The sequence below is a fragment of the Pseudorca crassidens genome, chromosome 21 (genome assembly GCF_039906515.1).
Source record: "Pseudorca crassidens isolate mPseCra1 chromosome 21, mPseCra1.hap1, whole genome shotgun sequence".
Lineage (NCBI taxonomy): Eukaryota > Metazoa > Chordata > Mammalia > Artiodactyla > Delphinidae > Pseudorca > Pseudorca crassidens.
This window is the reverse complement of record NC_090316.1, coordinates 9,009,617-9,037,104: the sequence shown is the minus strand read 5'-3', so window position 1 is coordinate 9,037,104 and position 27,488 is coordinate 9,009,617. Positions and strand designations below refer to the sequence as shown.

Below are 27,488 nucleotides of genomic sequence, written 5' to 3'. Positions count from 1 at the left end.
TGCCCAGCCCTGGCTGCCCTGCAGAGTCAGCAACTAAGATGATTTCAGGGTGTGAGAATCACAAGTCTCTGCCTCCAAAAGCATTGCCTCTCTTCTCACCAGTACTAGAAACTCTGCTGACAGGGAACAAAGCCCAGCTCTGTCTGTTTAATGGGGAATGAGGCTTCAAAAGCAAACACGTCGGACTGAGCTAAATATTGAGTTAAATTCATACTAGGGTGTAAATGACTGCCAGAAGATCTTTCCCTGAGAGAGAATTGATGAGGATACCTGAAGAGAGGGGTGAAATCTCCTGTTAGTGGAAAAGAAGGAGCAGCCAGAATCATGGCCGTTAAGAGGCTTCTCCCAGTGAGAAAGTACTGGCCTGGGGCTCAGCGACGGGAATTCTAGTCCCACCACTGCTGACTTCAGGAATGTCGTTCTACCTCTTTGAGCCTCACCTTACAAATCTATAAAATGGGATAATTAAACTAGCCATTCCCTAAGGTCCTTTCAAGATCTGACAAACTGTGATTCAATCATTTCAGCCTATTTGTTTCTGTATTCTTAACCCAGCACTGTACACAAAGCCACTGTTTGTCATGAATGTGCCTGAAAATCCCCATTGTTCAGACCATGAGTTAAACAATGCCTCCCAAGTCGATTTAGAAACCAAGGTCATCACAGCCTTGAAGAACCATAAAGAGAAACAGAAGACCGATCCTGATAGGCTTACAGTCCTTTGGAATAACAGAAGCTGAGGCTCAATTAGACACGAAACAGCTGTGACGGCACATATGAGATTACAATGATCCAGCAGATTTGCAGGGTGATTTGCTATTAACCATCCTCTTTCATCCGTCTTCTGATTTGATCCTCTCTGAAGCCGTGTGAAGTAGACAGGGCAAGAACTGTCACCCCATTTCACAGGTTTAGAAACTGAGTCTCCGGCTGAGGAATTGCAGCAAGTGAGGGGCAGCCAGGACTAAGCTCAGATCGAGTGATTCCTCTCCTTCAATCCCCCCACCACCCCACTGCTACCTCCAGATCCAAAAGCAAGCTAGGAAAAGGCAGAGGGAGATAAACTCTGGAGAGAAACCCAAGTAATGTGCAAAAGCAACGGATGCTAAAGAACCCCCATTAGCTGGAGCCAGAAACCACCCCAACACCTCCTGCTCTTCTCTGCTGCCTGCCTGCAGCCGCCAGGGCTGGGACACCTCCCTGTGTCCACAGACCCCGTCTGTTGGCTGCAGCCAGTAGCAGGGTGATGGGCTTCCGTAATCTGCTCTCCCATGAGCTCTGCCTAGCCAAGGCCGGGCTCACTCTGGGAAAACTGCAAAGCAGCAGACTCCTGCTTGTGACTAATCAAGCAAGTAGGACAGAGGTAAGAACAAACTCGACCAGGAGAGGAGGTGAGGGAGAGAGAGAGAGAGAGAGAGAAATAAAGAGAAAGAAAGCAAGCCGCTTTAATAATAGGGCAATTGCCCTCTTTAGGATTACAATCTGCCAGCATTTCACTAAACTTTATGACACATGATGACAAGTTAATAGGCCAATACCTCACTGTGTGCGTTCAACAGATGCCCCGGCCTCCTTGTTCAGGGAGGTAACCCCTACGGCCAAAAAAATCCAGCCAGGTGCGGGGGAAGAGGCCAAGAAGCTGGGGAAACTGGTTATTTCTGTTGTCAGAATGGCCCCGGCAATAAATCACCATTAATAATACGGCCATCTATCAAAGAAGAGCTCTGGCTGCCAAGGCCTTTGAAGTGGCAGCACCTATACTTTCCCACCTATAAAAGGTACCTTTGTGCGTCTGTCACGCTGGGAGCCAACGAGAGTGAGACGCCGAGGAGTTCAGACCTTCCCCACACGCCTCACAGCAGCCAACCCACCACGCTCCCCACCTGGCGCGCCCGCGGGCCGGCCTGTCTCCACTCACTCGGCCCCAGGCCGCCAGGTCTCCAGCCGCCACCAGACCTGCGAGACAGGGGTGTGGAGTGCAGGGAAGGGCTTCCAGCCTCCTGGGTGACTGAGGAGTGACACCTGCCACCATCCCCTCGGCACTAACCCCCAGGAAGGCAAGCCTGGGTGGGTCTGAGGGCGAGACAGTGTCTCCAAGGGACGGACCCTGTCATCAGAGCCACTGGGGAACGTCCCCAGGGCGCCTGCCCAGACATAACTGGATGAGGCTCTGAATGGGGGGAGTGGTCATGGACTCTGCATCTTCCACGCAAGCCCCTCAAGGAGATTTTCAAGCACACAAAAGTCTGTAGGGGCTGCACCAATTTACATTCCCACCAACAGCATACTTGGGTTCCCTTTTCTCCACATCTTTACCAACATTTGTTATTTATGGTCTTTTTGATGATAGCAGCCTCTATGGAAAACAGTAGGGAGGTTCCTCAAAAAGCTAAAAATAGAACTACCATATGACCCAGCAATTCCACCCCTGGGTATATATCCAAAGAAAATGAAAACACTAATTCGAAAAGATACATGCATCCCAATGTTCATAGCAGCGCTATTTACAATAGCCAAGACGTGGAAGCAACCCAAGTGCCCATCACCAGATGAATGGTATATATACACAGTGGAATACTACTCAGCCATAAAAAAGAATGAAATTTGCAACCATGTGGACGGACCTGGAGGATATTATGCTTAGCGAATTAAGTCAGCTAGAGAAAGGCAAATATGTATATAATATCCCTTATATGTGGAACCTACAAAATAAAATAAACATATGAATATAACAAAACAGAAACAGACTCACAGATCTAGAGAATAAACCAGTGAGGAGAGGGGTGGTGGGAGGGGCAATGTAAGGGCAGGGGAGTAAGAGGCACAAACTACTACGTATAAAATAAATAAGCTACAAGACTATCTTGCAAGGGACAGGAATACAGTCAATATAGTAACTTTTCAAAGAGTTTAATCTATAAAAATATTGAATCACTATGCTGTACACCAGAAACTAATATAATATTGGAAATCAACTATGCTTCAATTTTAAAAAAAATACACACACACAAGTCTGAGAAGCAGCGCCAGCCCTTGGTCCCGTCCAGGAATCTGGGCGCCAGGGGGGTGGGGCAGCCGTTGCTGCTCCTCAGGCCTCAGAAGCAGGGCTGTGTGCAAACCAAGTTAGTCAGCTCTGGCTGCCGTAACCTGGAACCACAGACGGAGCGGCCTCAACAACTGAAGTGTATTTTCTCACAGTTCCGGGGGCTAGAAGTCCAGGGTCCCAGGGTCAGCAGGGTTGTTTCTGAGGTCTCCTTCCTTGGCTTGTAGATGGCCGTCTTCTTCCTGTGTCTTCCCATGGTCTTCCCTGTGTGCCTGTCTGTGTCCAAATGTCCCCCTCTTATTAGGGCCCACCCTAATGACCTTATTTTAACTTAATGGCCCCTTAAGACCCCCATCTCTAAATACAGTTGCATTCTGAGGCACTGGAGGTAGGACTTCAACATATGAATTTGGGGGACACAATCCAGACCTTAACAGCTCCCTAAAGCCCAGCCAAGGGTTGAGCTCCCGAGATGTAACAAAGGCCCTGAAAGCCACCCAAGCCGCTGGCAACATCTGCAACTAGGAGGAATCTCAGTTAATAGAACCCAGCCTTCTCATGGCCCACTTCACCTCGCAGGGGATTTGTCCCTAGGCTTCGACAGACCCTGCGTGCCCGTGTCCTATCCAAGGGGGCAAGGTCCTCCTTGGCTCTGCCTCCCAGAGTGAGATGTTTTCAATGTGACCTGGACCAAGATCCCAAGGCACCTCTAAAAGGCGACACCTGCCGAGCACATACCAGGTCTCCAGCGCCACGCCGAGGACCGATATGGTTCCATCCGTACGATTAGCTATGAGGAAAGTGCATCAGGAAACTGCGAGAGGATTTGCCCAAGGTCAGCAGTTATCGAGAGCCCAGCCTGGCCTGGAACCCAAGTCTCTGGGACACCTGATCCCCTGTCTCCGTCCCCTTTGCTTCTCGGCCTCCTCTTTACACACGCAGGTGCTGAACGGTCAACACTGGAGCTGCTGCGACCATCGCCTTTTTTTTTTTTTTTTTATTTAACACCTTTATTGGGGTATAATTGCTTTACAATGGTGTGTTAGTTTCTCCTTTATAACTTTGAGAGCCTGCCGAGCGGCTAGGAGTTAAGGACTCGCCTGTAACATTTTATAGGGGACTTAAAGTTACTTTTATCTGTGCGGCATTTTCCCAAAATCGTGGCCATATACGTTTACATGTTTTATACAAGCACATCTATGGTTTATCGACAGCAACATTTGTGTGCATTTGTCTTGTCAACTGGCTCAGGCTTGAGTCCCTGGAAGCCAGGCCAGACCCCAGGGTTTCTGGGCTGATGGCTTTCCTTCTGCCACTAGTCCCTTCCCTTCTCTGGCCTCATTTTCCTCAGGGCAGGGGGGGTGGCGGGGGTGGGTGGTAAATGAAAGGCTCAAGCGAAGTTGTTTCTACAACCTTTTCTTTCCCTGGCACTTGGGATTCTTCGGGAAACCCTGAAGAGGAAAGAAAATGGTGAGTTCTGCCTGAACAGTCCTGTGCCCTTTCCAGGAGAGCTAAAATCTCAGCCCCAAAGCCGCCAGTGTCCTGAGGCAAACAGAGGACCGTCGCGGCCTCCTACACACCCAGACAGAAAGTTCCACGCCCACCATCACTGTCCAGGGAGGGGGCACCAGCTGCTCTCCACCCGACGGTTTCTGAGATCCTCCAGTTTCGTTTCATTTTCTCCTCCAGCCTCAAGTTCCTCGTGGGTGTCAGTCACACGGCCCCTGGGGTGCCTGCGAAACCCACAGGCACTGCCTCCACGAATGCTAGAGAAGGCTGAGGAGGGGTTCCCTAGACCTTTCTCGATGTTTCTAATCCTGACAGATGATTCCTGCGGCCTTGATGTTCTGCTCCTGACGGGGAGCTAGGCACCGGTTTCGTGGTCTGGTTTCCTGAGGAGCCCGAGCTGTGGGCTGAGAGCAAGCTCTTCATCCTCCTGGGCCTTGGCCTCTTCTATAAAACGAGGGGCTTGGGTCTAAGGGTTCTGTCTCCCCCTCCCCGCAGCTGCCCACCTGTGAAGGCGCCCACAAAGCATCTCTCAACCACACAGGTGAAGGCACACAGCGCCCCTCGTGTGCACTCACACACACAGGGGGTCCCCTCCCGCCCCCTCCCGCTCGCCCCCCGCTCACAGGCCCTGCTTTCTCTCTCCCCCAAACAAGCCCGTCTCCAGAAGCAGCTCCCAGGAAAGGACGGCCCAGCGGGGGCTCCGAGAGGACAGCTTCTTGGCAGAGACGGAAGTGGGCGGAGTGGATCGAATTTTTTCCTTTGAGGCCCAAAGGGCTGTCAACCCTCTTCAGCTGCCCCGGGGGCCTGACAGCCACCAGAATTTACGACCTGGACAGCTTTGATCCAGGCCTCTGAAAAACATCAGGAACAGCTCGGCTCTAAGCCCCGGAGAAGGAGGTTTATGGACAGGAATGCAGCCTCCTAGAGAAAGAGAGCCCCTGGGAGGGAGTGCCTGGGGCAGGTGGAGCCTTGAAGTCCCCCCTTGCCATCTGGGGAGAGGGCACAGGGGCCTGGGCCTCAAACCACCAGTGACACTGTTCAGAGGGATGGGAAGTTGCCGTCAAAACTAAACCGGGAAGAGGCGACACTCTGGCCCAGACCCCTGAAATTCCCTCACACTTGCTCACCTGTTCTTCCAAACACGGTGCCCGAGTTACTCTAAACAGAGACCAGAGAGAGTGCCAGATAAGACAGGAGCTGAGAGAGGCACGTCCACCCAGCAGGCCCCTGGGTTCTGTTCTTGTTGATGATACTGTTGTTCTTAGCGATGATGGGTGCGGCAAATCGCTGGATTAGGTTTCATCCCTGTCTCCTTGCAGAAAGGACAGCAGGCAGGACAACGTCCAAGCAGCCACAGAACCCCCGTGGCCCTTTCCCTCGCCCTCAACGTGGCCCTTCGGGAGGGCAGGGAATCGTGCACCCTCGGGGAACATCCTCAGCTTTGCCCATTGGCGAAGATATCCCCGAAATAGAGCCACATCCAAGACGAAGGAGGAGCCCAAGAGTGTCGTCCGGACACTGCCTCTGATTGGTTGCCTCAAATTTCCATTCTCAGCCACTTCCCTAAAACCGCTCGCTTTGGGAAAGCAGGCTCAGCTGTGGAGAGCCACAGAAGGGTCGCTAGGAAGCCAGCCAAACAGGTGTTGTCTCTGCCCTCTGGGGTCCACAGTGTGATACAGACGTCAGGAGACAAGTGTCTTAAGAGACACCCCCAGAAACAGGCAGCTATTCACGGGCCCCGCGAGCCTGTCTGCGGCCACGCGGGCAGGAATAGACACGTGTGCGCTGAGCACCAAACTGGGTCTAATGACCCTGGCCTGTCTCGCAGGGTCATCTTGAGAAATAATAGCTGATGTCAGACCATGAGCCGGAGCAGCTGTCCTGCATTTGCACTCAACAAGAGGAAGGGACCTTCAGTTACAGCGGGAGGGATTAAGGTTAAACATTAAGAACAGCTTCCTGGAGAGGAGGGTTGTGAAACACTGTAATGTGTTACCCAGGGCCTGCCATAGACATGCCTTCTTTAAGGAGGCTTGAAAGAAGCAGGAGGTTGGGGACCTCGCCAGGTCATCTCATCCATCCTGCTGAAGGCGAGGACTTAGACTCCAAACCCACCAGGCAGGGCCCCTCGGACACAGGATGACCTCAATGGCTCCTTCCAATCAGAAATGTGATTTTGAAAATCTCCCCACACCCTACAAATTGAGAAGAGAATCCAGAGCCATCTTGAGACTACCCTTCGGGGCCTACTTTCAAGCCTTCGTTTAGCAGTAGTCAGCATTAACAACAGAGTAGGAAGCAGAGTGGTTTCCAAATGCTGTGGAGACCGAGACAGAAATGTATCAACCAGCACCGAGAGAAAGCCCCACACCCCCAGGGACAGAGAAATCATAAGATCATAACCTTTGATTGCCAGAGGGAACCATCCACCCATTTTACAGATGGGGAAACTAAGGCCCACCTAGACATGGGCAGTTACTTTGAATCAGAGCTGGGACTGGAAGACCCTGGTGCAGAGCCTGGCTTTACCACTAACCAGCTGTGTGACCTCCAGCAAGTCACTTAACTCCTCTGGTCCTTGGCAGCCTCGTCTCCAACATAAGAATATTATAAATGTTAAACCGAATACATAGGACAACATCACCAATTCTAGAACTCAATAGATCTAAACATTAGAACTTACTATTGTTATTCTCAGTTTGTGAACCTTTCTGTTAAGTCTGGCTGCCTTGATTGGAAGTGATTCTTCTAAATTTTCAGATGAGCAGAAAAATAAAATGTTTGGTCTCTAAGACCAGGGAAGATATGTAATTAGCCTTAGACATCTTCCCATCCCAGTCCATTCATTTTCCAGGTGAGAAGATGGAGGGGTGTCCAAGGGCACTCAGAGAATGACAGGAGGGAACGTGGGAGAGGGGATGCAGAGGGGAAGCTTTCTGCTCCTTCAGTGCCAGGGGGTGGGAGCCAGTCCACTCCCTGGCCCTGGGGATGGTTTTCAAACACATGAACTTGAAATCCCAAGTTGTTCTTCAGAAGTTGCCCCTTCCATAGCCCCCAGTTAGCGGATCCTGAGGTTGGTACCCAGAGGGTCCCGGAAAGCCTTGACTAACCTGATGAGCCCGACGTGGTCGCTGGCACCAGAGTAGGCGGGGTTTGTCCAATGGCGTGGCTTTCCCAGCCCTGCCCTCCGTAGCCTCCTGCCTCATCCCGTCTCCAGCCCGCTCCCCAACACACTCTCCCTCCATCTCTAAAATCAATCCCCACCCGAGAAAAGAGCAATGGAAGGCACACAAAGACACTTGGTGAGCACCTCTTGCTCGCAAGCCTCTATGTGAGTAAATATTACCTGATTTGACTTCCCCCCACCCCGCCCCGTCCCACCATCCTGCAAGGTAGTTATCATTACCCACCTTTGAAGGTAAGGAAACCGAGGGTCAGAGTGGTTGGCCATGCTGACCTCATCACACAAGGAGTGAAAGTGGCAGGTCGGGGGATTAAACCCCAGTCTCTGCATTCTGAAGCCGGCCCTCCTCTCCTGGGGCAGCCGACCCAGTCCAGCCCTGGGGCTCCACTTGGAGTCCTCCTCCTGAATGCTTCCAGCATCACTTACCAGTTCTGATGCCCCAGTCTTCACCTTGTCCCCGGGCCTGAGTCCCCTTCTTGGTGAAGTCCCCTGGGACTGGCAGAGCCCCCCCCCCCCCCGCCCCGCCCCGTTCCAAGCATCCAGATTCTCTGTCACTATGAGCTTCCTGCTTTGGGAGAGGGTCTGTCCCCTCTCTCTGTTACATGGGTGACTACCCTGTCTGTCACCGCATCCTTCGGGTTATAAGATGCGCCTGCAGAAAGGGACTCCTCCCAGGACCTGCTGTCGGACTTTGCCCCAGATGCCCCTCAGCCGTGCCTGGACTAAGATGTTGCAACCAAGCCTCCTGGAAACGCCCCAGGAGACAGGACCACAGCAGCAGCGTGGGCAGGAGAACAGACCCTGGAGTCAGACTGACTAGCTGGGAACTCTTGGGCAAGCTTCTTATCTATGCCTCAGTTTCCCCAGCTATAAAATGGAAATATGAGGACCTACCTCATGGTACTCAGTAATTAAATGAGTTAATAGGCGTAAGCAATTAGAACAGAGCCTGGCACGTGGTTAGTACAACGTACATGTAATTAAGTGAAAGTAAATGCCTATCCCCTTCAGTTTGAAAATCACATTCCCAGGCTTGTGGAATCTCAGGGTTGGAAGGATACATCTCCTGCCCAGCACAAGAGTGCTTACAACCACAGCACCCAAGGGTGAGCGCCAGGCTCTGGAATACCTCTAAGGATGGGGAGCTCACTACCTTACAGCAGCCTACCCCAGTGTTAGACCTTTTTTTTTTTAATTGAAGTATAGTTGATTTACAATCTTTCAGGTATACAGCAAAGTGTTTCAGTTATATATATATATTATTTTTCAGATTCTTTCCCATTATAGATTATTACAAGTTGCTGAATGTAGTTCCCTGTGCTATACAGTAGGTCCTTGTTGTTTATCTACTTTATATACAGTAGTGTATATCTGTAAATTTTGTTTTGTTTTTACCCTGAGTTAAAAGCAGCCTCCCTGGAGCTTCCACCTCCTGGCCTGAGCCCCAAGCCTGTTTCTGCCCACATGACAGCCCCACGTTCCCTCCTCACCCCTGCTCCGGGCACCCTCAGCTGTGCACCGTGATTTACGGGCGGTTTCCACGCTGACAGTGAATGCAAACCAGCCTGGCACATTCTCACCTGCTTCCCGCACCTTCCCTCCCCAAAGCCCCCAGCCTGGCATTCCAGCACACACGCCGGTGCTGACAGCTCTGAGAGCAGCTCAGCTGGGCTGGGCATGTCCAGAGCCAGTGGCTGGTGCCCAGGGACACAGCCGAGATTGTGGGCCCCGAGCAAAGCCTCCAAGCCCAGGTCCAAAGACAAGGAAGGGAGAAGATCTTCCAGAATCTGCCTTAACACAGGCAGAATAAACAGGTGGGGGTACCTGGGAGGCACCAAGAAGACTCTTGCTTTTTTTAAGGTCTTGTGCTTTGGGGTTAAGCCTTGCCCTCTCCCTCTTAACCTTTATTCAATGTAAAAATTGATGTTTATTGTTAAAAATTTATTATATAAAGCCTGTGATCCTTTGATGAAAATGAAACTGACATTTGTGGTGGGTAAGTGACAGAATAAAGTGCCTAGGAAGAGAGAATATTCTGGAAAATGGAGGAAAGAGCAAACCACCTCCACCTCTCAGCTTGCCTGGAATGATCGAAAAGGTGAAGATAAATAATATTTATTTTAGGGCCTACCATGTGCTAGGCATTGCCCTTCACCATTGACCTAAATGAATATATTTAATCCTTCTAACAACACTATGAGGTAGACGCCCCTTCCACTTACAAATAAGGACATCAAGACTCAGAGAAGTCAAGCAGACTGCCCAAAGTCACACAGCTAATAAGCGGCTGAGTCAGAGCTCAAACTCAAGTCTGGCTCTGTGCTAAGCCCTTTCCACTTTCCACTGTGTGATCAGACCCCACACCCCCTCAGCGTCACCCAAGCCCTGAGAGCTTCCACATCACGTTGAACGAAGTCTCTCTCTCTCTCTCTGTCACACACACACACTCATATACATATGTACATATGTACACACACAAATACACACCCGCACACATAGCCTCAGGCTCACAGAGGCTGCCCAGCACAGGGCCCTGGAGCCAGGACGTTGCAACCAGACCCCCTGGTTCCATTCCCGGCTCAGCCTCCCTGGGGCTTGTGACCTCTTTGAGCTGCAGCTTCCCCATCTGTAAAATGAGGACAACTGCAGTTACCTCTCTGGGTTTGGGGGATGATGAAACGAGTCACTTTGTGAACAGTGAGTGAGTAAGTGCCACACACATATGTGTGCAGCATTGAGTCCTGATAGTACAGGAGGGGCCAGGCTGGGGGCAATCCACATCTCTGAGTCCCCATCTCAAAACAGGAGGGCTGCTTCCAGATGAGGCCTCACAGCTTCTCCAAACCAAGCATCCCGGGATGAAGCCTTAAGAGCTTCTCTCTGGGGCAGAAACGCCTCTAGCAGGAGCCCCAGAGGCCAGCTGGCTCCAGGTGTCACTGGGGGACATAGGGACTTCTTCCCAGCTCTTTTAGAAAGAAAGCTTGAGCTAAAGGTTCTGAGTGCCCAGTGTCCAGCCTAGAACGAGGTGACGTCTGGGAAGCCACCGCAGAGGCGCTGGAGCCGGGAGGGCCTAGCCTCCACATGCCTGAAGGGCCCTGGCAGCCCACGCGCTGATGGCCCTGGGGGTGTGAGTGAGGACAGGACACCCCCAGTGAAACTGCTCAGGGGGCCATCTGCTCTGCCTTCTCACCCAGAGACAGGACCCAGGGGGTCAAGCGAAGACATCTGCCCTGCGGGGAAGTAAGCAAGGTCCTGGGAACTCCTCCCCCGCAAAGGACACAGCCCTCCTGGGCACCCCACGCCCAGGGCCGCCTGAGCCGCTGCTCCTTCACACGTGACCGCTCCCCCGCTCAGAACCAGGAAACCACATTTATACTGGGGTCTTCTCTCACTCTACCATTAGGCTGGGAAGAGGCAAAGAGGCCCTGCAAGTGTTGGATTTTCCCTCTTTTTAGACATTTTGGGACCCACTGATTCCTGATTTCCATCCCGCTGTGGAAAGGGACTGACAACTTATATGTCCAACTCGGTGCAGCTCAGCAGAGGTTCCCCCTGCGCACATGCCAGGAACTAGGTCTCTAGGGAGAGACAGAGATGAACGAGACACAGCCCCTGCCCCCGAAGAGTTTAGAATCTAGTTAAGGAAACAGAGTAAACAAATGACTCCAACACAAAGGAGAGGCGATCATTGCTGGATGAAAGACCAAAACAAAATGCCACAGAAGCCCAAGAAAGGGACCTGTGGCAGGAAGACTTTGCTTTCTAGAAAGTGATATCATATGACGTCATATGATATCACTGAGATGTGGAATCTAAAATATGACACAAGTGAACATATCTACGAAACAGAAACAGACTCACAGACATAGAGAACAGACTTGTGGTTGCCTGGGTGGAGGAGGGCATGGCTTGAGAGTTTGGGGTTAGCAGATACAAACTATTATATACAGGATGGATAAACCACAAGGTCCTACTGTAGAGCACAGGGACACATATTCAGTAACCTGTGATAAACCATAATGGAAAAGAATATGAAAAAGAATATATATATGTATAACTGAATCACTTTGCTGTTCAGCAGGAATGAATCCAACAATGTAAGTCAACTATACTTCAGTAACATAAATTTTTTTAAAAAACAAGGTGATCTGGCAAGATTCCTCAAAAGCCTTAAAAAAATGTTCATAATCTTTGATCCAGAAATTTCCACTTCTAAGGATCTATTTTGAGGACATGATCAGAGGTGTGCGTGAAGATTTACGGGCAAAGACATATTTATGTTACTTATGAGAGAAAAATGGGGCACAAAGCAAGTGTATAATAATCACATTATAGGTGAGAGGATGCAGAGGGGCAAGTGTTCAAGCAGAGAGAAGAGCATGTGCAGAGACATTGTGGCAACTCCAAGGACTGAGAGAGAGAGAGGGAGAGAGAAGAAGAAGGAGGAGGAGGAGGAGGAGAAGGAGGAGGGGGAGGAGGGGAGGGGAGGGGAGGGGAGGGGAGGGGGAGGGGAGGGGAGGGGAGGGGGAGGGGAGGGGAGGGGAGGGGAGGGGGAGGGGAGGGGAGGGGAGGGGGAGGAGAAGGAGAAGAAGAAGAAGGAGAAGGAGAAGAAGGAGGAGGGGGAGGTCAAACCTTGTGGATCTCAGACGGCGGTGAGGATCCCAGACTGCTCTCACTCACTCACCCTAAGGGCAGTGGGAAGGAAGCCTTTGCCGTATTTTGCAAGGAGGGTAGCCTCTGGCCGCACCGTGGCAACTGCCTGCCGTGTGCAGGCGCCAGTCTAAGCGCTGCATGGATTCACTTACTTAATCTGTACCGCTTTGTGAGACAGGGAAGTGAGACTCAGCGAAGTGAAGTAACTTGCCTAAGGTTGCACAGCAGTAAGAGGCAGAGCCAGACAGTCTGGGCCAAAGAAGTTAGTTGCTGGGCTAAGGGTGGAGGGACGGGAGAGCATGATGTGGGCAGACCAGTTCAGAGCCATTGTTAGGAGCCATGATTAGCAGGACCTGGCGAGAGGTGAGGGTGCCGCGGGCAGTGGTGGGGAGAGAAAGGGCAAGAGTAACTCCGAGGCCCCTAGCTAGCACCTCCCTGATTTGGGGGAAACCAGGAGAGTGTTAAGTACATATGCATGGCTATTATATATGTACACGCACACAGACATATATGCCATATGGCCTATTAGGCAGAGAGAGAGTGGAAAGAAATACAACAGGATGGTAACAGTAGCCGTCTTTAAGTAGTAGGCTGAGGAGTTATTTTTGTATTTCTTTTTTACACACCTGCACGTTTTGTAAACTTCTTACACTAGGTGTACATTATTTCCATAATCCAAGTAAAATTTGTGAGGCCTCCAGACATGCAAGGAGCCGTGGGCAGCGCTGCCTGGGCGTGCAGAGGCCCCCAGGCACTGTCTGTGGCACGCGCTTGGTGAGAGACAAGCAGCCTTCTGCAAGCCTCCCAGCTGCGGCTCCCCCTGTGCTCCTCCAAGGCCGCCCACAGCCTGAGGTCAGCCCAGCTCCACTCCGAGCCTCAGGGTGGACATTGGAGGTGGAGTCCTCAACAGGAATTCCAGACCAGGCTGAGAGGTCCTGGCTTCCTGTGGAGGAGCCCATAACACAGGTCCAGTGGGAAGTAAAAGCAACCTCACAGTGGCGGGATGGGGAACAGATCCTCCCCACGGCAGGTGGCAGTGGGGTCTCCCACTGGGCTCTGCGTGTCCTGCCAACCCCCCTGCGCTTCCTCTGCAGGTCTGGGGCCACATCCCAGCTTCCCTGCCATCTGGATGTAGCCAGAGGTAAGTCCCGGAGAAGATGGCTGGGAAGCAAGAAACAGGCCATTCCTCTAACTCTGTCCTCTTGAGAGCAGGATTGGGGTTCAGAGGGCAGCGTCTACAGCAAAGACTCGAAAAGGCCCGGAGAACCCCAGCCGAGGGTCAGGAGCTTGGGTGGGCTCAGCTGAGGGTGCAACCGGGAGGCACCCTCCTTATTCCCCAGGGAAGCAAAGTGAGCTCCCATGAAACCGGCCAGTAGGAAAGTGCTAAGGAAATAGGGGCGGGGGGACCCCAGGAAGAAGTGTCCGTCTGCCTGGCAGGGGCTTCTCCAGGACACAGCTGCCTCTGCTGCATTTGGACAGGCCACTTCCAGTTTCTGGAAAAAGCCACAGCAGCTTCAGGAGTCAGCACACCCCAGTTCACATCCAGGCTCTGTTACCACTTTTGAAGAGTTACCATGTTAAAGACCTAAATGTAAGACTGGATACTATAAAACTCCTAAGGAGAACATAGGCGGAATGCTCTTTGACATAAGTCACAGCAATATTTTTTGCATCCGTCTCCTAAAGCAAAGGAAACAAAAGCAAAAATAAACAAATGGGACCTAATTAAACTTCAAAACTTTTGCACAACAAAGGAAACCATTGACAAAACAAAAAGTCAACCTACTGAATGGGAGAAAATATTTGAAAATGATATGATATGACCAGTAAGGGATTAATATCCAATATATATAACCAGCTCATACAACTCAATGTCGAAGAAAAGAAAGAAGAACTGAATAGATGTTTTTCCAAATAGGAAATGCAGGTGGCCAACAGGCACATGAGAAGATGTTTAACATCACTAATCGTCAGGGAAATGCAAATCAAAACCACAATGAGATGTTACCTCACACCTGTCAGAATGGCTGTCATCAAAAGAACACAAATAACAAATGTTGGTGAAGATGTGGAGAAAAGGGAATTCTCGTACACTGTTGATGGGAATGTAAATTGGTGTAGCCACTGTGGAAGACAGTATGCAGGTTCCTCAAAAAACAAAAATTAGAACTATCATATGACCCAGCAATTCCACTCTTGGGTATATATCCAAAGAAAACAAAAGTACTAATTCAAAAAGATACAAGCACCCCAATGTTCACAGCAGCATGATTTACAATAGCTAAGACATGGAAGCAAACTATGTGTCCATCAACAGATGAATGGATAAAGATGTGGTACATATATATACAATGGAATATTACTCAGCCGTAAAAAAGAATGACATTTTGCCATTTGCAGCAACATGGATGGACTTGTAGGGTAGAAAGAAAAATACTGTATGCTATCACTTATATGTGGAATCTAAAAAGTACAACAAACTAGTGAATATAGCAAAGAATGAATAGACTCACAGATATAGACAACAAAGTAGTGGTTACCAGTGGGGAGAGAGAAGGTGGAGGGGCAATATAGGGGTAGGGTATTAAGAGGTACAAACTATTACGTATAAAATAACCTACAAAGATATATTGTACAACATGGGGAATATAGCCAATATCTTATAATAACTATAAATGGAGTGTAACCTTTAAAAATTGTGAATCACTATATTGTACACTTGTAACTTATATAATATGTACAACTATATTTCAATAAAAATAAACAATTTTTTTTGCGGTACGCGGGCCTCGAACTGCTGTGGCCTCTCCCGGTTGCGGAGCACAGGCTCCAGACGCGCAGGCTCAGCGGCCATGGCTCACGGGCCCAGCCGCTCCGCGGCATGTGGGATCTTCCCGGACCGGGGCAGGAACCCGTGTCCCCTGCATTGGCAGGTGGACTCTCAACCACTGCACCACCAGGGAAGCCCTAAACAAAACTTTTAAAATTGAAAAGTTAAATGGTTACCATGGCATGTCTTAAACTTATACAGTGCGGTACGTCAATTATATCTCAGTAAAACTGGAAGGAAAAAAGTGGTTATGACGGCAGTGGACTCACGGGGCTCTTGGGAGACCACAGATTGGGAATGGGAGCCACTGTGCCCAACACACAGATCCACACAGCAAAGGGCTGCCTCTGTAGGAGTCTGTTGCAGGGTAACGCTGTCCAGGTGCTGTTCCAGTGACCAAAGGACACATACACACACACACACACACACACACACACACACACACACACACCCGTACACATCGGTGTCAACAGTCACATTTATGAAGGCATAAAGCTAAGCATAACCACCTAAAACACACAAGTGTGTGCACAGCCTGTTTACTCGCATTCTTGTAGTCACATTTAATTCATGATCGTAAGTTAGGACAATATGCAAATTACAAAGTGCTTTTTACCTGACCCTTATTATCTCATTTGATTATCAAAACGTATGGCGAGAGGTAGGTAAGTTAATTGTTATCATCCAGCTTTCACAGATGATAAAACTGAGCTAAGAGTCTCCCAAAGACACACAGTAAATGACAGCAGTAGATTTAAACCTGGTTCCAAGCTGTACGCTCTTCCACTCTGCCACACAAGCTCCCATGACATAAATACACGCTTATCTCCTAATCGGCAAATCGAAGTTTCTTAGCCGCCAAAAAGAAGACTTGGAATCAGCCCATCAGGTGAGAGTCAAATAGGACAGAGAAGCTGATAGTCTAATAGAGAAGGCTCCCTCCGCCATCAAGCAAGAACAAGCAGCCCCTCAATCTACCCTTCTTACTTCCCAGCCTGTACCTGGCATGTTCTTTCCACCCAGGACACCATCCCCAGACTCTCTCTAATGAAAAATCAAAGCCCAGCTCAAGTCCCACCTCCTCCGAGGAGCTCCCCTCCTCCAACACTCCCACCACCATCACGCTGCACACACACACACACACACACACACACACACACACACACACACACCTTTCTCGTTTCTCTCATGTCCCATTATAGAGTCGGGTCCTCACTGCTTGGCACATGTGGTTCTGGAATTGTTTTCTGTGTTTCAAGTATGAGAGCAAGGGCTCTGCGCTCAGCCAGCCATGGGTTTGAGTGAGCCCCATCTCCCCCTTCCTAGCTGTGTGGCCCTGGATAAGTTGCTTAACGTCTCTGGGCCTCATTCTCCTTGCTAGCGAAGGGGGATAATGACAGGACAAACCTCATACTTATGAGAGCTAAATGTAAAACACGTGCCTGACACAGAGCAAAAGCCCAATAAATGGGACCTAGGGATACAGTTTGAGTTTTCCAGCAAATGTCCACGGAGTTTTGGACACATTCTTTTAGGAACCCCCTAAAGGGTCCAGCACGGGGCTGGGCACAGCCAAGTCATCAGTTGGCTAGGAAAGATGAGCCCCCAGCCAGCTGTGGGCGCTAACCTGTCTGGCCTCAGTTCTCTGATCTGCGGGGCTCGGCGTCTTCCCTGACCCAGAGCACAGAGCGGTGACAAACTGCACTCTCGACAGCACAGATGGTCCCCAACTTATGACGGTTCGACTTACGATTTTTCAACTTTACGATGGTGTGAAGGCGGTACGCATTCGGTAGAAACCATACTTCCAATTTTGAATTTTGAGCTTTTCCCAGGCTAGCGATCTGTGGCACGATGCTCTCGTGATGCTGGGCAGGGCACCCAGCCACAGCTCCTCGTCAGCCCTGCTCTCAGGGAGTGGGGGAAACAGCAGATGCGATTACCACCATTCTGCACCCAGACAACCATTGGCTGTTTTCCACTTTCAGCACAGTATTCAATCAATTACAGGAGAGATTCACACTTGATGATAAAATAAGCTTGGTGTCAGAGGATTCTGCCCAACCGTAGGCTAACGGAAATGTTCTGAGCCTATTTAAGGTTGGCTAGACACAAATATGCTGTCTGGTAGGTTTGGTCTACTATATGTATTTTCATCTTATGATATTTTCAACTTCGGATGGATCTATTGGGAAATAACTGCATCATGAGCTGAGGAAGATCTGCATTCACGAAGGGGGGAGGCTAAGTGAGCCAGCGGTTATTTGGACCTGGGTCTGGACGCTGGCTCCACCTTGAGCAACAGGAACGTCCTCTCTGAGCTCCAGCAATAAAGTAAGGGTGACAAGAGTAACTTCCCAGCACTGTTACAACACCTCACGGGCGTCACGCACGCAGAACTCCTGGCACGTGACAAACAAACGTGCAATAAAGTCACTGGTGGTGGACATTGTCGTCATTTCCATTATTATTGTTACTAGTAATCCCTAGCATGAAGGATAAAGGAGGTACAGAGAATTCAAGCCACAGCTGCTGGGACAGAAATGACTTAGGAAACCGTAATTTGAAAAGATATATGCACCCCAATGGTCATTGTAGCACTATTTACAATAGCCAAGACATGGAAGCAACCTGAATGTCCATCAACAGAGGAATGGATAAAGAAGATGTGGTACGTACATAAAATGGAATATTACTCAGCTATAAAAAAGAATGAAATAATGCCATTTGCAGCAACATGGATAGACCTAGAGATTGTCATACTGAGTGGCGTAAGTCAGACAGAGAGAGACAAATATCATACGATATCGCTTATGCGTGGAATCTAAAAAAAAAGGGTACAAATGAACTTATCTACAAAACAGAAAGAGAGTTACAGATGTAGAAAACAAACTTACAGTTACTGGGGGTAAGGGGGCATGAGGGATAAATTGGGAGACTGGGATTGACATATATACACTACTATATATAAAATAGATAACTGATAAGGACCTACTGTATAGCACAGAGAACTCTACTCAATACTCTGTAATGACCTGTATGGGAAAAGCATCTAAAAAAACAGACTGGATATATGTATATGTATAACTGATTCACTTTGCTGTCCACCTGAAACTAACACAACATTGTAAATCAACTATACTCCAATAAAGGAAAGAAAGAAAGAAAGAAAGAAAGAAAGAAAGAAAGAAAGAAAGAAAGAAAGAAAGAAAGAAAGAAAGAAAGAAAGAACGAACTTAGGAGAATTGCCTCTGACAGAGTGAATAATAAAAATTTGAGAGCTTGTGAGAAAAATTTGAGAGCATGAACCCCAGGATCTCCTTTCTCTCTAATACTCAGTGTCAGTGGATCAAACCACACGCCTTTCCCAGGCCCCCATCCCGCAAGGTACGGAAAGAAGCTAAACACATACTTGTCCTCTGCTGTGGGAAGATCCTCGGTGCCACCTGGGTTGTCCGGTCAAGGCCCCCGGGCAGGCAAGGCACACACCCAGGGCGGCACCTGTGAGGCACGGTCCCCTCTGGGGCTGAAATCACAGGCTCCCTGCCCCTGGGGAGCCCCTGCCTGCCCAAGGCCCATCTCCAAAGTGCAGAACTGCAGGCAGCCAGACTGTCCCAGGCTTGTCCGAGTACTGTCCCCCAGCCGGGAGGCCCAGGTCACCACTGTGACCCTCTGCGGGGCGGGGCGGGGCAGGAGGAGCCTAGGTGAAGGAGGAAAAGTCTCTCGGGGACCAGGAGAGGAGTCGGGCATGAAGCAACGAGCGCTCCCAATGAGCAATGGGCACTCCCAACTCCCAGAGCGGCTCTGCCCCGCCCGGCCTCCCTTGAGGCCGCTGCAGCCAACTTCAGCCGGGCCACTTGCCAACCCTCAAGTGTTGCCTTTAGGGGAACTCAGCAGCTTTCAAGGTGCTGACCTTCCTGCCAGTGTCTGCTGATGAATACCTGTCACAGGCGTAAGTACCAATGACAGCCCCGAGTGAGTGGCATTAAGGGGACACCTGCATTAGTGACATGCCTTTTGAAGGTCAACGATGCCTATGTAAGTACCCGAGGGGAAGGTGAGGGTGGGAGGCACCAGCCACCCTGCAGTCCAAGCCGGGGGCTCCATGACTTGTACTAACACTCTCCCCAGGCATCCCTGTAATTGAAGGAACTCAGAGACTTTCTCTCCCTCACCCTGGAGCAGAGGGTGACAGAGAAAGACACATTTGTCTCAAGCCGGCCCTGCTCACCTCTGCTGGGAAGCTGAGCTCCCTCTGTGCTCACAGGAGGGGCGGGGTGGGAGTTGTTGATGCCGGATGAGAAGATTTGGAGGGGAGGCGACAGGGACAGCACATTTCCAGTGAAAATACAGGGGCTCGGGAGAGGGAAAGCCTTGACAGAATGTTCCCGATGACAGCACACCCTGGATGGGCCAGGCGTCGGCCTAAAAGTCGGGAGGAATGTATACAAAGATAGCTGCTCCATTTCAAGAAAATGGAAGAGGTGTCCCAGGGAAAAAAAAAGTCCCGACGCTGATTTTTTTTTTTTTTTTTTTTTTTTTTGCAGTACGTGGGCCTCTCACTGTTGCGGCCCCTCCCGTTGCGGACCACAGGCTCCGGACGCGCAGGCTCAGCGGCCATGGCTCACGGGCCCAGCCGCTCCGCGACATGTGGGATCTTCCCGGACCTGGGCACGAACCCGCGTCCCCTGCATCGGCAGGCGGACTCTCAACCACTGCGCCACCAGGGAAGCCCCAGAAGCCCCCCGACGCTGATTTCTAAGAGGTCAGTGCATGTGATACATGGTGGGTGGTGGTATTATTATAAAAAGATGTCGGGGATAAACCACAGGCCTCCCCACAGATGCGACGGCCAGATGGAAAGGCTGGCAGGATTTTGACCTCACTTGTTCTCTGTGTCCCAGGATGCCCACAAAGCTCCGCTAAGGGGCCCAGACACCAAGTGCTTCCATCAGCAAAACAGAGACGGAGAAACGGCAACACAGCACCGCCCAGAGCTTAAGGACCACGCTGTGTCTCCCACCAGGGCAAGTTTATGACTCACCCCACATTTTCCACTTCCCATCTTCCTGCGGGCCTGCGACTCACCTCAAGAAGCCATTTTCCAGTTGAGGAAAACTGAGACCCCAGTCACTGAGCTTAGCTTGAAGCAGAAACCAGGGGTGGCTATAATGGTAACGGGTAGCATTTATTACCGGAGCCTGGCGCTAGATACACGCTAAGGTTATTAATTCATGCAATCCTCACCTTATTATAATCTCCACTTTATAGATGAAAAAACGCGGAGGGACTTCCCTGGCGGTCCGGTGGTTAAGACTCGGTGCTTCCACCGCAGGGGCCGTGGGTTGGATCTCTGGTCCCGGAAGTTCCGCATGCCGCGTGCTGCTGCCAAAAAAAAAAAAAAAACTCAGAGAAATTGATGGAATTGCCCAAAGTCACACAGCCAGTTAAGGGGTGGGGACAACCCTCACACCTGTCCATTTGGACCCAAGGGCGGTTTTTAACTGCTATAACTGGGGCACGGCCAGGATCAGGGCTCTACGGCTGGGTGGGAGGGACTGAGCCCCCAGGGAAGCCTGCAGGAGCAGACAGAGAGCCCGGGTCTCTTCTGAGACCAGCTCCCTTCCTCCCAGAAGAGAGAGGTTCCCAAGGTCTGGCAGGGAGGAAAGCCTCGAGGTTTAACCCTGTACTGGTCCAAAGACAGGTTCCCGGCGTCGGGAGGGCAATGAGAGAAGAGAAATCAAAGCCATAAAACTTCCCTGCCACCTAAGGCAGGTAAAGGGGAGGAAACGAGGCCAGCAGCCATGTACCGCTCGATCCATATTTCACAGGAAAGATGATAGCAAGTGGACATGTCACTCCCCAAAACCAGAAACTCAAAGCAATTTTAGATGAACTTTCAGAATGATGAAGGAGACGACCGTGTTCGTGTTATACACCAGATAAATCACACCAAAATGCTAGCTGTAATTCCCAAAAGTACACAGAGAATTGATTTTACTATGACGCTTATCAGGATGAAAGGGTTCACCCCTGCAAGGACCCTTCTTAAGTGGCTCCAGCATAACCCCTGCCCCACCAGGCCCAGCTCATCTGCTCCCTGAGCCCCGGCGTGCAAAGCTGCCCCCTGATTCCATGCTGCAGCCTGGCGCTGCCCTTGGGCCCCGCCAACGTGGGTCACCAGCAGCTTCCAAAACCCTGGGTGAACCCAGCACCAGCGGACGTCTGAGGTCAACTGAGCTCCTCTCTGAACTAGGAAACAGCCTCACTGGCTGTGTCTGTCCGAGTCTGAGTGAAGGGAGAAAAGAACTGGTGTTTTTCACGTTTACCTGCTTAATCTGCACAATTACCTGTGCGCTGGGTGTTATGACTCACTCCCTTTATCAGATGGATTAACTGAGGCTCAGAGAAGTCAACTTACCCAGAGATTTGAATATAGGTCTTAGTGACTCCCAACTGGATTCTCTTCCCACCACGTCCTGCTGGCATCTGGGCTGCTAAGATGCTACCCCCAACCCTGGGCCAGAATTTCATTCATTCATTCAGGGCTCAGCAAGTATTATTGAGTATCTATAGGTACCAGGCACTGGGTTGGGGATACAGTTGAGAATAGGACTCTGTTTCTGCCTCGTGGACCTAACTTGACACAAATGAATGAAAGTAAATGAATTACAAGCAGTGAAAGAGTGCTTTGAAGGATATGCATGGCGCTGTCCCACTTTAAAAGGGAGCTGCCTGGGTCAGGAAGGGCAGAGGAGGCTTCCCTGAGGAGGTGACCGCAACTGAGAGCCCAAGGATGGGATGGTGCCAACCAGGCAGAAGGATAACTGCACAGTGGGGACCAGGGTCTGGAGGCAGGTGTAGCCGGAGTGGAAGAGGAGGTGAGAGAAGCAGCTGTCGAAGGAGGCCAGAGGGATGGGAGGGCTGCACCAGCAAATCAAGGAGCTTTTCTCCATCCACAGGAAGCCATGGAAAGCCATTGCAAGGATTAAGCAGGGGAGGCTGGGACAGGATCAGATTTGTGTTTCCAAAGCTCACTCCAGTGCCGATTCGAGGACCAGGCTGAGCTTAGGCAGCCTGGAGGCTGAGCTTGTTTCCAGATTGGCGCCCAAGAAGGCATAAGGCATGATGTATCCTTACAGGCGTATTTGCATCCTACCAACTGGAGGTCAGAATTATACTGCTCACCATCAAAGGCTGCTATCAGACTTCAAGAACAAAGACTGGATAGAACAAGTTCTATAAAATAAGCTATAAAAATCAACTCAGGACAAAATCAAAGAGTGTTGCTGGAAAGAAAAATAGATGACGTTTCAGAGTTAATGTCATAAACATCTTTAGCTCTGTATTGCCATCTGTTTTTACACTTCTAACTTCAGAGCTAAGATCACTTCAGCCATGTCGTTCAAGAGTTTCTTCTGGTTTGGTTGTTTGGTTCTGGGGATATGTCTTTTGTTTTCTAAATGCAGCTGGTCCAATCCCGGTTCTGCCTCTTACTGCTTTGTGATCTTGGGCAAAAGCCTTGACTTTGAACTTCAGTCTTTCCTCTGACTTTACAATATTATGATCCTATGACACACAGAGACTCTATAAGAGTCAGATGGTGAAGGCTTCTCAAAGTCAAGCTGTGGGAATTTACGGTCAGACATACTCCAGAGAACAAATAACAGGAAAGCTCTCTAGCCCCCAAGCCCCCTAAAAACAAGTCTGCTGGGCTCCAGGAGTCTGGCTGAGAGCAAAAGACATACTTTTAAATCAATAACCATGATAACGTGCCCCACGGTTTCAAAGATTAGGAGTAATGGGGGCAGTGATCAGAATGCAATCATCTTAAAATTATCAAAGGACAAAAAAGCAGGACTCGGGCTTCCCTGGTGGCGCAGTGGTTGAGAGTCCGCCTGCCAATGCAAGGGACAAGGGTTCGTGCCCCGGTCCGGGAAGATCCCACATGCCGTGGAGCGGCTGGGCCCGTGAGCCATGGCCGCTGAGCCTGCGCGTCCGGAGCCTGTGCTCCGCAACGGGAGAGGCCACAACAGTGAGAGGCCCACGTACCGCAAAAAAAAAAAAAAAAAAAAAAAAAAACAGAACTCAAGTAATTACCTCCCAATAAGTTTCTTCTCTCTTGAATTCTCCAAGTTACAAGGTAAACACTTAATGAATTAAACTAGAAAGTAGAGAGATTTTAGAAATGTCATTCCGCTGCCCAAACAAGTTTATAGGAGGACAATTAACAGTGAGCATGGTATAACTTAGCAAAACCTAGATACAAGCTCCTACCGGATGCCTTTAAACCAGTAATTTTCAAACTTAAGTAGTAAAGGATAAGAACACATTTAAAGGGAAAAAAAAAAAAAAAATCGCACCAATCCCCATGGGGTTGACTTAAGTTACTTTACCATAAATTTAATATATACAAACACTGACTGAGGTATAAATCCTATGCTTCTAGCTCTTATGCACATATAAAATAAAAACAAATTTATGGAATAAATACAATTAAAACTACCAAACCAATAAAATTCAAATTAACAACATTAACTTACTATGATGGACAATGATGCCTTGTGGAGCTAGGTCTGGTGCTGGGCTCACCAGAAAGATATCATTGTTCTAGGCTTCACCTCCACTGTCAGCTCGATTCTTTGGACTTTAACATGATGGACCATTATTTAATCCAGAGGTCATCAAACATTTTCTATAAAAGACCAGATTGTAAATATTTTTGGCTTTGCAGACCATATGGGCTCTGTCACAAACTACTAACTCTATCGTTGCAGCATGAAATCACCCGTAGACAACGGTTAATGGATGGACCTGGCTGTGTGCCAATAAAACTTTATTTACGAAAACAGGTGCTGGGCAGGATTTGGCCCAAGGGCCAGAGTTTGCTGACTCCTGATTTCATCCATCATCTTTATTATGTCATCATTTGGCCTTTTGCCTTTTAACAATGACTTTCACTCAACTATTGATTTATTATTTTTATGGACCAGTCAATCCAATAATTCATTCCAAATTTCAACCTTGAAAAAAATTAAACGGAACATGTAATTCTTGCCTATTTACAACTCAATCACTGGTAAAAAGTTGATATAAAAAAAGGCAGGATCTGAGTAATGCACCTTCTAAAGGGGGTTCTGGGTGCCTGTGGTCCCCTGGACCATGTGTCAGTTCCGTCCTTTTATTTCTTTTCTCTATTTGAACTACAGATCACACATCCAACAGTGATATCCTTCTACCTTAATTGGACATGAGCATATCATTTAAGATTGTCAGCCTCTGCTGTTTTCTCTTTATTTCACCGTTCGGTCATTCAAACAAAAAACAATCATTGAGCATTTACAAATGTCAGGCACTGTTCTGAGCACTTGAGATCTTAAGTGCGGAAAACAGACCCAGAAACCCAGCCTTCACAGATCTTACATTCAGATTGGGGAATGAGTGGCAGAGACAGACAATAAAAATTAGTCTATTAATACATAAATGGTGCTGTTTGAATGAAATGAAATGAAGGTCTATGTTCAATAATGAAAGAAACCAGCATCTTCATCTTAGAAAATGATCCCCAATTATGAAAGAACATCCCAAAGAGAAGTGTTCTGTGTCTACCCTGTACAAGGATTCAGCGACCGCAGACAGGGAAGGTTTGCTCTGTTTTGTACTAGGACAGGTCATCCTAACAGGAGCCAGGCTTGCTCACCAGCCCATCAGGAGCTACCATGCTGTCACATCCGGGGCTCCTTAGGTGCCAAAGCGGTCAAAGCACAAAGGCTCCAGAACTGAAACGGGGCGGCACTATTTAGTGCTTGCAGGTGACCTAAGGTATTGCTGGTGTCGTTGGTTAGGTAGTCTCACCTCCTTCACAGCCCCTCAAAGATGGCCTGGACATGAGGAAGTGGACTTTGGAAGGCCTCGCCGGGTCCTGGCTCTGCCACTGGCGACTGTGGACCAGTCAGCCACCCTGTTTGAGTCTCGGTTTCCCCATCTATAATTCTGGAATGACAGAAGTGCCTTTCCTGTCTCCCTCAAAATTCTTCAGAAAATCAAATGAGATAAGTTATGAAAGAGTTTTGAAAATGAATCTGCTGAGAGCTGGCTTGGCTCCAGAAAAAAAGTTGGGGGGCCCCAGAGAGGGGAGATTTGTATTGATAAGTAACATGGGCCCAGGCCCCTCCAACTCACTGGGCCCTGCTTATGTGCACCAGGTCCTTACTTTTGTTCAGCCCTGTGTACAGGCAATCTATCAATGTCATGTAACCTGGTTATTACAACTGGTATGATGATGATGATGATGATGATATCAGTGTGTTGGAAGAACTACTAAAAGTCTCCATTTCTAGAATGTTCACACAGTTGAATCCCCTTTACAAAGGAGAGACCCTTATCTCTATTCACCTTCATGAACATAATTAGCTAGCAAGCCTAAAGATTTTTTCCTCTTTTATTTTTTCTGGCAAAACCTTTTATAGACTGACAATATACATTATTCCTATTATCTTTTGCTTTAATCAGTTTCAAAAAACTATCCCCCAAGCCCCATTTCTATTGCATTTTCCTCCAGACCTTGGAGAAGAAAAAAAAGCAAAGCAAAATAAAACTCCCTGGTCTGCGGACTGTATTTCTGCAGGGTCATGGAGAAGAATATGAATGAATATTCGGATTTACTGAATACGAACAGGAGGGAGGACATCTTTCCTAAAAGCTCTCAAACGTCTGTACAAACACTTTTATCCCATCCAATCCCTACTGTGTGAAAGCACAGAATCAGGACAGACACAGAATCATCACTTACTAAGCCCTGATTGTATGCATCGCACTGTCCTACATACATTAATATCAACCTGGGTATTTACTGAATTTCTACTGGGGGAAAATCACTCTACAATGTACACCCATCTAAACACAAACACGTATGGTTCTCTCTCTCCTTCTGTACCTTTCTCTCTCCAACTGTCTCTCTCTGCCCCATATCCTCTGACCACAGACCGGTTGTTCTCAGTCAAAGGCCGCCCAGAATCATACCTCATAAGCGCCCAGGGCAATAGCCTGAGGTTTACAAAGACTAATAATAATGTGGTTCCCAAGAGGAATAAAGCATCTTCCATCCTCGCTCCCCACCTCCCAGCCACCAGGCACCCCACTCCCAGGAGGCAAACACAATCAGACGAACTCCAAGAAAACCAGCCCCCAAGATGACAACATTTTCAATTCACAGTCTGGTTTTTTTTTTCTTTAATATGTGTGTTTTGTGCTTTTCCCTTTGTCAAAAGAGCACAAGCCTTTCATTTTGCCTTTTATTTGTCTTGCTGCCGGGACTGTGAAAATGTATTGGCCTTTCAGTTAGTGATTACACATCATCACATACCCAGTTTATAACACCATGCCCCAAAGAACAGATGTAATAAAGCAAGGGCAGGAAGTAGCAACCTGATAAAACAGAGCTGCCGACTCAAAGGTCTTTGCATGCGTGCAGGACAGAAAACAGTGCCGACAAAAGGCCTGGGAACCTGTATTTTGCGAACGACTGCAGATGTTATGGACACAGCCCCCGTGGGTGGGTGGAATGGGGAATAGAGAAAGTATAAGACACACACACAGTGAACAGACTGGTGGTCGCCAAGGGGGAGGGGGAGGGATGTATTGGGAGTTTGGGGTTAGTAGATGCAAACTATTACATGTAGAACAGATGGACAACAAGGTCCTAACGTACAGCACAGGGAACTATATTCAGTGTACTAGGATAAGCCATAATGGGAAACACTATAAAAAAGAATGTAGGTATATGTATAACTGAGTCACTTTGCTGTACAGCAGAAATTAACACAACATTGTAATACTTCTGTTACAAAAAGAAAAAAGTGTGAGACCAGATTTCCTGGCCCAAGGTCTTCTATGCTTATCTGATCCAACCCAGAACAGATCCGCGACCAGCCCCCTAAAGTCAAGGAACCCTTGGCTGGGAGGTCAGTCTACTCTCTAGTGGTTTGGAATTCTATTCCTTTGTCGCAAGAGATTCCCTGGGACTAGGTCGTGAATAGGGCCTTTTGATGGCCACTTGCTAGTGACACCTCCCCTGATCGTCCTCAGAGACCCCCAGACTGCAGAAAGGATCTACCTCGAACGACCCAGGAAAGATTTCCTTGGTTCCATGACCATAGGAACAGAAATTACACCAGTTATCTCTGACTCTACAACTAATGAGATGTACAGCTCAATGTAATTTATTTGTACGTCTGGACTAAATCAGAAAAAAAAAGTCTTTCATCAAA

General features: G+C 48.9%; 1 long non-coding RNA gene across 2 annotated transcripts in view; it reads right to left on the bottom strand.

The window, feature by feature from the left end:
- Positions 1-27,488, bottom strand: part of LOC137216229 (uncharacterized) — a 214,220-nt gene that overhangs the window by 115,341 nt on the left and 71,391 nt on the right. For both annotated transcript variants that reach the window (XR_010939643.1, XR_010939644.1), the window contains exon 2: positions 20,467-20,604. This is a non-coding gene — a long non-coding RNA (uncharacterized lncRNA). The remainder of the gene's footprint in view (positions 1-20,466; positions 20,605-27,488) is intronic.